Raw genomic sequence first — 14,291 nt, 5'->3', positions numbered from 1 at the left:
CCCGTGGCATAATAAAAATTGTATTATGGCGTGGGTTCTTCCAAACGAATTCCACGACATAAATCATCAACCAAACAAAACAGAAATTATGCTCTAAGCATGGGTTCTTCCAAAGGAATTCCATGGCACGAATTATAAATATTGAAAATACATGCATACACCCTATGCATCGAAACACGGGCCCAAAACAGGCCTGGCCAAAATCAACCTTCATTTACACCATAACATAAATGAGGTCAAGCACGAACAAAATATGTTGCATGCATGGTAAAGAAACATATGACATCATATCGAACATAATGTCATGGAAGAAAACCTACGCGGATAAACTTCAAGTTCCCCCATGCCGGAGTTCAGCGTCGATCGCGAGGAGGATTCCTTTTATTTTATTTTATTGTAGCATATTGTAATAGGCATGTGATGTAATCCTATGTAATAGAAATGTTGGAATTCCTAATCAGGGGTTTTCTCTTTGGAGACGTAATCAACAGATTTTTTTTATGCAAATGTAAGAGTTCTGGAAATAAAGTACCTGCAATGTTTGATCTCTATTTTATTTATGCGTTTATGCACTTAAATTTATTCATTCTGTATCAATGATGTGGACGCATGTCTCACGCCCGCCATTTTCCCGTCATTAGGACAAAGAGGGTGGCGTTGAACTTGGCGTCCCTCGAGGCCGTAGGGGTAGTAGTCGACGTAGACGACGACGGCGGACTTGACGGACACGGACGATGGGTCAGAGGTGGCCGGGGAGCACCTCGACTACAAGGTCGAGCGCCCGGATGCGCTCGGGGCGGTGGTGGAACGCTGGATCTGGTGGCTAAACTTACCAAATTGCGGCGACGACGGATGAGGGAGACCCCAAAGAGACGGGGGGACATGGAGTGGGGTTTAAAAGGGGGTCTAGGGCGAGCGGGTGGAGCACGGCGTCGCACTCGGCCACGGCATGTGCGTGCACGGCGAGGGGGGCCGAGGAAGGGGAAAGGTGGGTGCGGGCTGTAGCAGCTCGTTGACTGGTGGGGCCCGGGGCGCCACGTGTCAGCGAAGTAGCGGGGTTACGCGGGCGTGCTAGTGAGAAAGGGCAAGAGGGGCGCGCGCTGGGCTGGTGGGCTGGCTGGCGCGCGGTGCTAGCTGGTCCGTCCTGGAGGCCGGGGCCCATGTGGTTGCTGGTGCTGCTGCTGGGCTGCGCGCCTGGTGCTGCTGCTTTTCCTTTCTTTTTCCTCAACTAGAAAAACAAAGAGAAAAGCACAGGGGGCTAGAAGAGGAATTTGGGAGAGATGAGAATATCCTCATGCTCCTGGAAATTTGCACTATTTTGATAAAATGGTTTGGGAAATTTTAGAGGTAGAAAAATAATTCAAGTTTGAATTAAATTCAAACTTGAGCCATTTTTGAACCTAACAAAAACAACTCCAAAAGAGATAAAATTTTGCAGAGAGGTTTAAGGCAGGGTGCATGATTTATGAGGCAAAGATGAACATTAATGGAGTAGGGTAGAGGTGCACTTGCAAAAATGAATGAAAAGAGAAGGGTAGGTGGTGATGAGTGAAGGGGAAATGATGATGCTTAGATCCATAAGAACATGCCACAATGCCATATGCTACAATATGAAGATGCACATGATGATGAGGATATGCAAAATGACACCAAGCACAATGCAACCTATGATGAGGCTATGATGCAACAATTAATGGCAAAATGAAAACCGACAAGAAATGACAATACAATGCAATATGAAACAAAGCAAAACCCAAAATGAAACCAACAAGGAGGAAACCACTTGGGATTGAACATGACAAGGTTGGATACATTTCCAAATATGGAAATTTTACATCTGGGGTGTTACAACTCTCCTCCACGATAACAGGATCTCGTCACGAGATCTAGGGCTGAAAGAATTCTAGATATTCGGAACGGAGGTGATCCTCGCGGTCCCAAGTAGCTTCTCGGTCGGAATGATGAGGCCACTTAACTTTGAGGAACTTGATCGACTTGTTGCAAGTTTTGCGCTCGGTTTGTTCAAGAATGGCAACGTGATGCTCATGATAAGACAAGTCTTCTTGGAGGTCAATCTCTTCGAAGTTGATAGTGCGCTCGGGCGTCTTGAAGCACTTGCAAAGTTGTGACACGTGAAACACATCATGCACATTTGAGAAGTTTGAGGAGAGATCAAGTTGATAGGCAAGGTCGCCTCTTTTGCCAACAATTTTGAAAGGAACCACATATCTTGGGGCACGCTTCCGTTTGATACCGAAGCTTGAGTGCCTTTCATGGGAGAGACGCGGAGATAGACATGGTCTCCAATCTCAAAAGCCAAGTCACAGTTCTTGCTATCATAGTAACTCTTCTGGCGTGATTGCGCGGCTTTGAGATTTTCACGGATGACTTTGCACATTTCTTCAGCTTTTGTGATCAAGTCATTGCCAAGAAGTTGACGTTCACCAGTCTCGGACCAGTTGAGAGGAGTACGACACTTTCTGCCATATAGGATCTCGAAAGGGGCCCTGCCCGAACTTGCTTGGTAGCTGTTGTTGTAGCATAACTCGGCATATGGGAGGCAATCTTCCCACTTCATACTGAAAGAGATGACACAAGCTCTGAGCATGTCTTCGAGGATTTGATTGACTCTCTGGACTTGTCCACTTGTTTGAGGATGAAAAGCCGTGCTGAATCGAATGTTGGTGCCCATGGCCTTCTGGAAGGAGTCCTAGAACTTGGAAGTGAAAATGCATCCGCGGTTTGAGGAGATCAATTGAGGAATCCCGTGCAATGAGACAATTCTGGAGGTGTATAGCTCTGCCAAATTAGCTGCGTTGATAGATTCTTTGACTGGAAGGAAATGAACCACTTTTGTAAGCTTGTCAATGACAACGGAGATAGCATGATTCCCTCGCTTGGACTTTGGAAAGCCAGTGACAAAGTCCATCTCGATATGATCAAACTTCCATTCTGGGATAGCAAGAGGTTGGAGGAGACCACCTGGTCGTTGATGTTCTACTTTCACCCTTCGACAGACATCACATTAATTCACGAATTTAGCAATCTTTCGCTTCATGCGAGGCCACCAATACGACTGCTTGAGGTCATGGTACATCTTCGAACAGCCTGGATGGATGGAGAGAAGAGAATTATGAGCTTCATTCATTATGACCTTCCTGAGATCACCTTTTGGAACCACAATCCGGTCCTCAAAGAACAAACTGCCTCTGTCATCAATGTGATAGCACTTGTATTTGGGTAAGCCCTTGGCAACACCATGTTTCACCTTCTTCACCATGGTATCAAGGAGTTGTGCTTCACAGATTTGATCTTCCAAAGTTGGAGTGACTTGAAGGTTGGCAAGAAAACCTTGAGGAACAACTTGGAGGTTGAGCTTTCGAAAAGCTTCACAAAGATCAGGTTGGAATGGCTTGAGAATTAAGCTGTTGCAATATGCCTTTCTGCTCAACGCATCTGTAATCACATTAGCCTTGCCTGGAGTGTATTCAATGCTTGGATTATACTCTTGAATCATTTCGACCCAATGAGTTTGCCTGAGGTTGAGGTTGGGTTGAGGGAAGATATATTTGAGGCTCTTGTGATCGGTGAAAATGTCCACTTGCCTTCCCAACAAGAGATGTCTCCAAGTGATTAATGCATGGACAACTGCCGCAAACTCAAAATCGTGAGTGAGGTAGTTCCTTTCGTTTGGCTTCAACTATTGAGAAGTATAAGCCACAACTTCCTTCTCTTGCATTAAGACTGCACCGAGACCTTGCAACGAAGCATCACAGAAAACTTGGTAGGGCTTGGACCCATCAGGAGGAGTTAGGACTGGAGCTGTGACGAGTTTCTCTTTGAGTGTATGGAAAGCAATGTCACACTCAGGAGTCCAGGAGTACTTGACATGCTTCTGGAGGAGGTTGGAGAGAGGCTTAGCAATTTTTTAGAAGTTCTCGACAAACCTTCAGCAATAGCTTGCAAGCCCGCGGAAACTGGGAGCTGCTTAACGTTCTGTGGAGGCTCCCAGTTCACAATTGCAGAAACCTTTTCCGGGTTGACAACGATGCCCTTGGCAGAGATGAAGTGACCAAGATAAAGAACTTCATCAAGCCAAAATTCGCATTTAGAGATCTTTGCATAGAATTGATACTCTCTGAGTTTGTCGAGCACCAGTCGCAAATGCTTGGCATGATCCTTTTTATTCTTGGAGAAAACCAGGTTATCGTCGAGATACACCAGGACGAATTCATTGGTGTAGGGGTTGAAGATGAAGTTCATCATACGAGAGAATGTTGGAGGGGCATTTGCAAGCCCGAAAGACATGACAGTGTATTCATAAGGACCATATATAGCTCGTTCTAAATGCTGTCTTTGGGTTATCTTCTTCACGAATGCGAATCTGGTGATACCCCATACGGAGGTCAAGCTTGGAAAACACCTTTGCACCTTTGAGTTGCTCGAATAGCTCATTGATATTGGGAGTGGGTATTTATTCTTGATTGTCTTCTTGTTCAATGGGTGGTAATCGATGCAAAGTCGTTCCGTGTCATCCTTCTTCTGGACAAAGAGAACACCACATCCCCAAGGAGATGAACTTGGTCTGATCAGACCCAGACGTTCTTGTTCATTGAGGTGTTTCTTCAATTCTTTTAGCTCTTCTGGCCCAAGCTTGTATGGGCGCTTGCAAATGGGTTCTGTACCGGGCTCACACTACAAAAAAAGACACATACGTGAAATTTTGGGGCGAACGAATTTTTTTCTGTCATACTTATGACACTTCTATGACAATAATCATGACAAAACACGGTATCATCATAGATGTGGTGGGGTCCTACTTCTATGACAAAAATCATGATAGCAAATGGGTTTTTCGTCCTGGGCGGGCCGGAGACGCAGCTGCATGACATTCTTTTGGCCGTCCATGACGGAAAAAACCGTGGCAGAAGCGACGGCAAGGAAAATATCGGGGTGTTCCCGGTTATGGTGGGTGGTCGGGGCCGAGCGATGCGCGTTTCTCTCGTGCACGCACGGGCGTGGGTGCGAGGCGTTGGGCTCTAACTGAACCCGAGCGAGGCATTGGGCTCTAACTGAACCCGAGCGATCGCACTGTAGGCTACGCGTTACTGAACCCGAGCGATCGATCGATGGCTGTTAACTGAACCCGATCGAGCGATTCCTTCCCTACTGCTGCTAACTGAAGCCGATCGATGCTGCCTCTGGATGAACAGTGAGCGTTGCTGCTGGGGTTTGGATGAACAGTTCCCGGTGGGGGTGGATGAACAGGACCCCGTGGTGGTGCCTCTGGATGAACAGGACCCCGATCGATCGAGCCGGTTGGGGCTGGATGAACAGGACCCCGTGGAGGGCTGGATGAACAGGACCACCCCGTGGAGGGCTGGATGAACAGTAGACGGTGGAGGGCTAGATGAACAGTAGCCCGTGGAGGGGTGGTTGAACAGTAGCCCGTGGAGAGGGCTGGTTGAACAGTAGCCGGTGGAGTAGCGCATGGTGGAGGCTGGATGAACAGGAGCCCGTGGATGAACAGTCGCAGGTGGAGGCTGGAGGAGGTCGACGGTGGCTGAACAGTAGCCCGTGGAGGCTGGAGGGGGTCGACGGTGGAGATGAATAGTATCTCGTGGAGTCCCGTTTTGCGGTACGCCAGACCCCTCCCGATGAACAGGATCCCGTTTCGAACGTGGCCGGTCGAACACAAGGCCGTTTCCTCCATTCTGCGGTACGCCAGGCCTCGTTTCCATCGGCTGTTCCGTCCAAGCCGGTTGGCTCCCACGTGTTCCGTTGCCTCTCGATGAACACGACGCATTCCGTTGCCTCCCCATGAACACGACGACGACGTAGTTTCTCCGTTCCGACCCAGCCATGTACACGAGCCCTGGCCATACGTACGCACGAGTAGGCATTCGAGACCCCGCCCGTATGTACGTACGTGGCCGTATTTACTTTCTTGCACCCTGGCCGTTGTACGTATGTGTACATGCTACGTGCACGCCTCTAGTACGACACATGCGCGCCACTACATTGGACAGTATGTAAGTACATGTTCGTGACCAGAATGACAACGCTACGTACGCTTTGACCAGGTGGGTCCCGACTGTCAGGCACTTCCTTGCGTGCGAAGATGTAGCTGGTGGGTCCCAGCAGTCAGGGGGCGAATCATTTTTTTTGCCCGGAGGCACTTCCTTACGTGCGAAGATGTAGCTGGTGGGTCCCAACAGTCAGGGGAAATATTTTTTCATGAAATACGGTGGCCCGTCTGGTGGGTCCCCGCTGTCAGGTGGAGGAATAATTATTTTGCGCGTAATAAGGAGGCACTTCCTTGCTGCGGTCGTGGACCTAGCTGTCAGCCTCTCCACGTACAGTCCACGTCCGATGAAGGCCGTTCCTTGACCATGTTGACCACGCTGCGCCGAGAGCACCAGGGCGGTGGACGACGGCGAGGCCTAGGAAGGGGACGACGTGGAGCCGGGGAAGACGCGGCAGCGGAAGCCCGCGCGGAGAGGAGTACGAGGGTTCACTGGTTCGGCTGCGGTGTGAGGCTGCCGTCGTCGCAGAATAACAGGGGGTGTGGGTGAGTGGAGGGATTGCCTGGCCAGCGGTGGGAGTAGAGGGGGCAGTGAGGCCTCCGCGGCAGCACAGCCAGCCACGGGAGGCAGGAGCACGAGGCACGACGGGCGCTGGTTTGGGAGGCTGGAGCAAGAAGACCAGAGGTTGAAGAAGCAATACGGCCGTTGGATGGACATCGTACGGTCACTGGAGCTAGAATCGTGCATATTGACTAAGTTGACAAAGCCCTCCGTCTCCGTCAACTTAGTAGTCCCACAAGTCAGCCTGCCACTATACTGGGTCCCAGCTAATAGGGGGAGTATTCATTTTTTGTGCGTAATAAGGAGGCATTTCCTTGCGTGCGAAGATATAGCTGGAGGATCCGAGCTATCAGCGGCGGTAACGTTTTTTTTGTGAAATACGGTGGCCCGTTCGGTGGGTCCCCGCTGTCAGGTGGAGAAATAATTATTTTGCGTGTAATAAGGAGGCACTTCCTTGCTGCGGCCGTGGACCCAGCTGTCAGCCTCTCCACGTACAGTCCTCGTCTGATGGAAGCCGTTCCTTGATCACGTTGACCACGCCACGCCGAGAGATCCAGGGCGGTGGACGACGGCGAGGCCTAGGAAGGGGACGATGTGGAGCCGGGGAAGACGCGGCAGTGGAAGCCCGCGCAGAGAGGAGTACGAGGGTTTACTGGTTCGGCTGCGGTGTGAGGCTACCGTCGCCGTAGAAAAACAGGGGGTGTGGGTTGGTAGAGGGATGGCCTGGCCAGTGGTGGGAGTAGTAGGGGGCGCTGAGGCCTCTGCGGCATCCTAGCCGGCCACGGGAGGCAGGAGCACGCGGCACGACCAGCGCTGCTTTGGGCGGTTGGAGCAAGAAGACCATAGGTTGAAGAAGCACTACGGCCGTTGGATGGACATTATTCGGTCACTGCAGCTAGAATCGTTTATATTTACTAAGTTGACAAAGCCCTTGGTATGCGTCAACTTAGTAGGCCCACAGGTCAGCCTCCGAAACAGTGCGCCCCAGATGTCAGGGGGAGGAATCATTTTTTGGGCGGCTGAAGCAAGAATATCCGAGATTGAAGAAGAAGCACGACATCCGTTGGATAGACATCCAATGGCCACAGCTGCCAGAACCGTGTGTTGTTGACAAAGCCTTGCATACGCGTCAACTTAGTTTTTTTAGGGGACGCGTCAACTTATAGGGCCCACAAGTGTGAGGCAGAGAACATATAGCCCATTTGCGATCTGTAAGAATGTACAGCCCATTTTTTTAATTCTAATGGAATTTACTACAGCCCATTTACAGTTTGTTAAAAGTACAACCCATTTTCTAGCTAGGACAACGATTAATAATTTCAACCAACCGCTCAAAACATAATTAAAAAATAATTCCCACATTTTTATGGGATCCAAAATATTTTTATCCGAAATTTCTAGTCAGATTAAATATAATTTCAAAATAAAGTTGTATTATGTTAAAATCCAACGAAATATTGCGCGCGCAACAAGTAATGAAATTAAAATTTTCAAATTCCAAAAATAATATATTTTTAAACTAATTACGCGTTTGGTGCATTTTTTTGTAGTTACTGCCCAGTTATTATAATTACATCCCATTTATTATTTCTTAAAGTCCATTTTCTTGTTAAGCCTAATGCATACCTCCTAGGAAAGTTTGCAGCCCAGCCGGGCGGAGAATAACAAGTTGACCCGGATATTGTGTACAACTGTCGGCCTACTTGCATTGCTGATGTTAAAAAAAGGCCTGTGTAGTATAATACAACCTAACATGGCTACTCAGCCCACATTCAGGGAAGAAACCTTTGCGATGGTGCTGTGCAGTTGGGTTCTCTATGGAGGAACTTCGTTGTGACGCCGGAAAGGCCCAAACAAGGCTTCTGTACAACTTTTTGAAGTCACTAATCTCAATTAATAACTTAAGAAAAAAGTTAGATTACAGTGGAACCTAATTAAAAGTTGTCACGAGCAAAGAAATAATTCAACGGGTCCCACTTGTGTGTGTGTGCGTGTGTGCTTGTGTGTGTGTGTGTGAGAAAGAGAGAGACCCATCGGTCGATGCTCGTAAATACATCTTTCAGCCATATGCATTGCTGATGCTCAGTAAAAACTTATATAGTTGACACAATCATATAGAACATCATAGCACACTGAACTTGCATACAAAAATTTCACGCAGGCGGCACAATCAGGATGGAAGCAGTGGATCGCTACGGGTAGGGCTATGTTGAAACCAATGAACTCGTACATAATGGTTCATCGTCTTTATCAATGACAAGGAAATATCTTGAATGCTGTGCAGAGAAAACAGACACACAACACAATAAGTTCTGCTAGCACATTAAGTTGATGTACAACCCTTTCTAAAAAAGTTCAGGTAGAAAATTAGAACAGGTCACAATCAAATGTACTGGCACATCAGTGCTTCACACCCATAGCTCAGATTTAACTAGTATCTGACAAGATTCAGTTGTTACCTCAAATTAGAGCACATCCAGGCAGCCACCCTGCCTCTTCTCCCAAAGAAGCAGCGGCCTCCGCCGCGCGATGGAGTAAGCCTTGTGCCATCCATCGTTCCGAGAAACACGGGGAAAGTCTGACGTTGACTCCTGTAATGGACGTCGTCGACGGTGTTGGGGAACGTAGTAATTTTAAAAAAATGCCTACGCACACGCAAGATCATGGTGATGCATAGCAATGAGAGGGGAGAGTGTTGTCCACGTACCCTCGTAGACCGAAAGCGGAAGCGTTAACACAACGCGGTTGATGTAGTCGTACGTCTTCATGATCCGACCGATCAAGTACCGAACGCACGGCACCTCCGAGTTCAGCACACGTTCAGCTCGATGACGTCCCTCGAACTCCGACCCAGCCGAGTGTTGAGGGAGAGTTTCGTCAGCACGACGGCGTGGTGACGATGATGATGTTCTACCGTCGCAGGGCTTCGCCTAAGTACCGCTACAATATTATCAAGGTGTAATATGGTGGAGGGGGCACCGCACACGGCTAAAAGATCGTTGATCAATTGTGTGTCATGGGGTGCCCCCCTGCCCCCGTATATAAAGGAGCAAGGGGGGAGGCCGCCGGCCAAGGAGGAGGGCGCACCAAGGGGGGAGTCCTACTCCCACCGGGAGTAGGACTCCTCCTTTCCTTGTTGGAGTAGGAAAAGGGAAGGGATAAGGAGAAAGAAGGAAGGGGGCGCCCCCCCTCCCTAGTCCAATTCGGACTAGTCCATGGGGAGGGGTGCGGCCACCCTTTGGGGCCTTTCTCTCCTTTCCCGTATGGCCCATTAAGGCCCAATACGAATTCCCGTAACTCTCCGGTACTCCAAAAAATACCCGAATCACTCGGAACCTTTCCGAAGTCCGAATATAGTCGTCCAATATATCGATCTTTACGTCTTGTCCATTTCGAGACTCCTCGTCATGTCCCCGATCTCATCCGGGACTCCGAACTCCTTCGGTACATCAAAACACATAAACTCATAATATAACCGTCATCGTAACGTTAAGCGTGTGGACCCTACGGGTTCGAGAACTATGTAGACATGACCGAGACACCTCTCCGGTCAATAACCAATAGCGGAACCTGGATGCTCATATTGGCTCCCACATATTCTACGAAGATCTTTATCGGTCAAACCGCAACAACATACGTTGTTCCCTTTGTCATTGGTATGTTACTTGCCCGAGATTCGATCGTCGGTATCTCAATACCTAGTTCAATCTCGTTACCGGCAAGTCTCTCTACTCGTTCCGTAATACATCATCCCACAACTAACTCATTAGTCACAATGCTTGCAAGGCTTATTGTGATGTGTATTACTGAGTGGGCCTAGAGATACCTCTCCGACAATCGGAGTGACAAATCCTAATCTCGAAATACGCCAACCCAACAAGTACCTTTGGAGACACCTGTAGAGCACCTTTATAATCACCCAGTTACGTTGTGACGTTTGGTAGCACACAAAGTGTTCTTCCGCTAAACGGGAGTTGCATAATCTCATAGTCATAGGAACATGTATAAATCATGAAGAAAGCAATAGCAACATACTAAACGATCAAGTGCTAAGCTAACGGAATGGGTCAAGTCAATCACATCATTCTCCTAATGATGTGATCCCGTTAATGAAATGACAACTCATGTCTATGGCTAGGAAACATAACCATCTTTGATCAACGAGCTAGTCAAGTAGAGGCATACTAGTGACACTCTGTTTGTCTATGTATTCACACATGTATCAAGTTTCCGGTTAATACAATTCTAGCATGAATAATAAACATTTATCATGATATAAGGAAATAAATAATAACTTTATTATTGCCTCTAGGGCATATTTCCTTCAGTCTCCCACTTGCACCAGAGTCAATAATCTAGTTCACATCGCCATGTGATTTAACATCAATAGTTCACATCACCATGTGATTAATACCCATAGTTCACATCGTCATGTGATCAACACCCAAAGGGTTTACTAGAGTCAGTAATCTAGTTCACATCGCTATGTGATTAACACCCAAAGAGTACTAAGGTGTGATCATGTTTTGCTTGTGAGATAATTTTAGTCAACGGGTCTGTCACATTCAGATCCATAAGTATTTTGCAAATTTCTATGTCTACAATGCTCTGCATGGAGCTACTCTAGCTAATTGCTCCCACTTTCAATATGTATCTAGACCGAGACTTAGAGTCATCTAGATTAGTGTCAAAACTTGCATCGACGTAACCCTTTACGATGAACCTTTTGTCACTTCCATAATCGAGAAACATATCCTTATTCCACTAAGGATAATTTTGACCGCTGTCCAGTGATCTACTCCTAGATCACTATTGTACTCCCTTGCCAAAATCAGTGTAGGGTATACAATAGATCTGGTACGCAGCATGGCATACTTTATAGAACCTATGGCCAAGGCATAGGGAATGACTTCCATTCTTTTTCCATCTTCTGCCGTGGTCGGGCTTTGAGTCTTACTCAATTTCACACCTTGTAACACGGGCAAGAAACTCTTTCTTTGACTGTTCCATTTTGAACCACTTCAAAATCTTGTTAAGGTATGTACTCATTGAAAAAAAACTTATCAAGCGTCTTGATCTATCTCTATAGATCTTGATGCTCAATATGTAAGCAGCTTCACCGAGGTCTTTCTTTGAAAAACTCCTTTCAAACACTCCTTTATGCTTTGCAGAATAATTCTACATTATTTCCGATCAACAATATGTCATTCACATACACTTATCAGAAATGCTTTAGTGCTCCCACTCACTTTTTGTAAATACAGGCTTCACCGCAAGTCTGTATAAAACTATATCCTTTGATCAACTTATCAAAGCGTATATTCCAACTCCGAGATGCTTGCACCAGTCCATAGATGGATCGCTGGAGCTTGCATATTTTGTTAGCTCCTTTTGGATTGACAAAACCTTCTGGTTGCATCATATACAACTCTTCTTTAATAAATCCATTAAGGAATGCAGTTTTGTTTATCCATTTGCCAAATTTCATAAAATGCGGCAATTGCTAACATGATTAGGACAGACTTAAGCATAGATACGAGTGAGAAACTCTCATCGTAGTCAACACCTTAAACTTGACGAAAACCTTTTGCGACAATTCTAGCTTTGTAGATAGTAACACTACTATCAGCGTCCGTCTTCCTCTTGAAGATCCATTTATTTTCTATGGCTTACCGATCATCGGGCAAGTCAACCAAAGTCCACACTTTGTTCTCATACATGGATCCCATCTCAGATTTCATGGCCTCAAGCCATTTTGTGGAATCTGGGCTCATCATCACTTCCTCATAGTTCGTAGGTTCGCCATGGTCAAGTAACATGACCTCCAGAACAGGACTACCGTACCACTCTGGTGCGGATCTTACTCTGATTGACCTACGAGGTTCGATAGTAACTTGATCTGAAGTTACATGATCATCATCATTAGCTTCCTCACTAATTGGTGTAGGAATCACAGGAACAAATCTCTGTGATGAACTACTTTCCAATAAGGGAGTAGGTACAGTTACCTCATCAAGTTCTACTTTCCTCCCACTCACTTCTTTCGAGAGAAACTCCTTCCCTAGAAAGGATCCATATTAAGCAACAAAGATCTTGCCTTCGGAACTGTGATAGAAGGTGTAACCAATAGTCTCTTTTGGGTATTCTATGAAGAGGCACTTCTCCGATTTGGGTTTGAGCTTATCATGCTGAAACTTTTTCACATAAGCATCGCAACCCCAAACTTTAAGAAACGACAGCTTAGGTTTCTTGCTAAACCATAGTTCATATTGTGTCGCCTCAACGGATTTTGACGGTGCCCTATTTAACGTGAATGCAGCTGTCTCTAATGCATAACCCCAAAACGATAGTGGTAAATCGGTAAGAGACATCATAGATTGCACTATATCCAATAAAGTACGGTTATGACGTTCGGACACACCATTACGCTGTGGTGTTCCGGATGGCGTGAGTAGTGAAACTATTTCACATTGTTTTAACTGAAGGGCAAACTCGTAACTCAAATATTCGTCTCTGCGATCAGATCGTAGAAACTTTATTTTCTTGTTACGATGATTTTCCACTTCACTCTGAAATTATATGAACTTTTCAAATGTTTCAGACTTATGTTTCATCAAGTAGATATACACATATCTGCTCAAATCATCTGTGAAGTTCAGAAAATAATGATACCCGCCGCGAGCCTCAACGCTCATCGGATCGCATACATCAGTATGTGTTATTTCCAATAAGTCAGTTGCTCGCTCCATTGTTCCGGAGAACGGAGTCTTAGTCATCTTGCCCATAAGGCATGGTTCGCAAGCATCAACTGATTCATAATCAAGTGATTCCAAAAGCCCATCAGCATGGATTTTCTTCATGCGCTTTACACCAATATGACCTAAACGGCAGTGCCACAAATAAGTTGCACTATCATTATTAACTTTGCATCTTTTGGCTTCATTATTATGAATATGTGTATCACTACGATCGAGATCCAACAAACCATTTTATTGGGTGTATGACCATAGAAGGTTTTATTCATGTAAACAGAACAACAATTATTCTCTAATTTAAATGAATAACCGTATTGCAACAAACATGATCAAATCATATTCATGCTCAATGCAAACACGAAATAACACTTATTTAGTTTCAACACTAATCCCGAAAGTATAGGGAGTGTGCGATGATGATCATATCAATCTTGGAACTACTTCCAACACACATCGTCACCTCGCCTTTTACTAGTCTTTGTTTATTCTGCAACTCCCGTTTCGGGTTACTACTCTTAGCAACTGAACCAGTATCAAATACCGAGGGGTTGCTATAAACACTAGTAAAGTACACATCAATAACATGTATATCCAATATACCTTTGTTCACTTTGCCATCCTTCTTATCCACCAAATAGTTGGGGTAGTTCCGCTTCCAGTGACCAGTCCCTTTGCAGTAGAAGCACTTAGTCTCAGGCTTAGGACAAGACTTAGGCTTCTTCACTTGAGCAGCAACTTGCTTGCCGTTCTTCTTGAAGTTCCCCTTCTTCCCTTTGCCCTTTTCTTGAAACTAGTGGTCTCGTCAACCATCAACACTTGATGTTTTTCTTGATTTCTACCTTCGTCGATTTCAGCATCACGAAGAGCTCGGGAATTACTTTCGTCATCCCTTGCATACTATAGTTCATCACAAAGTTCTACTAACTTGGTGATGTGACTAGAGAATTCT

This window comes from Aegilops tauschii, chromosome 6 (genome assembly GCF_002575655.3).
Source record: "Aegilops tauschii subsp. strangulata cultivar AL8/78 chromosome 6, Aet v6.0, whole genome shotgun sequence".
Lineage (NCBI taxonomy): Eukaryota > Viridiplantae > Streptophyta > Magnoliopsida > Poales > Poaceae > Aegilops > Aegilops tauschii.
This window is presented reverse-complemented; position numbering follows the sequence as displayed.